This window comes from Gekko japonicus, unplaced genomic scaffold (genome assembly GCF_001447785.1).
Source record: "Gekko japonicus isolate JY-2015 unplaced genomic scaffold, Gekko_japonicus_V1.1 scaffold5128, whole genome shotgun sequence".
Classification (NCBI taxonomy): Eukaryota; Metazoa; Chordata; class Lepidosauria; order Squamata; family Gekkonidae; genus Gekko; species Gekko japonicus.
In genome coordinates, this window is record NW_015172705.1 from 60,394 (window position 1) to 61,120 (window position 727).

Genomic DNA, 727 nt, shown 5'->3' on the forward strand with positions numbered 1-727 from the left:
ACCTTTAAGACCAAGTTTTATTCAGGTACAAGCTCTTCCTCCTCTGCCAGGACAGAGCTGCACATATAGCTAGCAATCCAAAACAGTCCAGTGGTGCCTGAGTGGTAGGTGTTGCCTTCTGACACACTTCCGGTGATGTCAGGGGGTGTGGCACATGCAAATAAGTTATGCTAATGATGTATGCTAATGAGCTCCTGCACCTCTTTTTCTACAAAATGACCCCTGAAAGGTATGAGCTTTTGTGTGCATAGCACACTTCTTCAGAATGCACACAGAAGCTTATCCCCTGAATTAAACTTTGTTGGGCTTAAAGGAGCCACTGGACTCAAAGACAGATTTCACACAAGAGCTGTGCCACGGCCGCGCCTCCCTTCTATTGGTCAATTTCCCACTCGAAGCCGCGCGGCCACATTTTGACCCTTGGCTCTGCCCAATTTTCCCCGTGGTTTCGTGATCCTGTTTTTTTGAGGATCACGAAACCGCAGGGAAAATCGGGTGAAGCCGCGGGTCCAAATGCGACAGCGCGGCTTCGAGTGGAAAATTGACCAATAGAAGCGGGGCAAAGGGAGGCGCGACCGTGGCGCAGCTCTTGTGTGAAATCGGTCAAACTTTGTTCTGCTGCTTCCGACCGACACGGCTACCCCACCTGAATCTCTGAGGAGGAAACTCTTGGCTGGGCTGGGCCTCGGCCTGAGGGAAGGGCCGCCGCCGCTTGTGTGATGTGTGA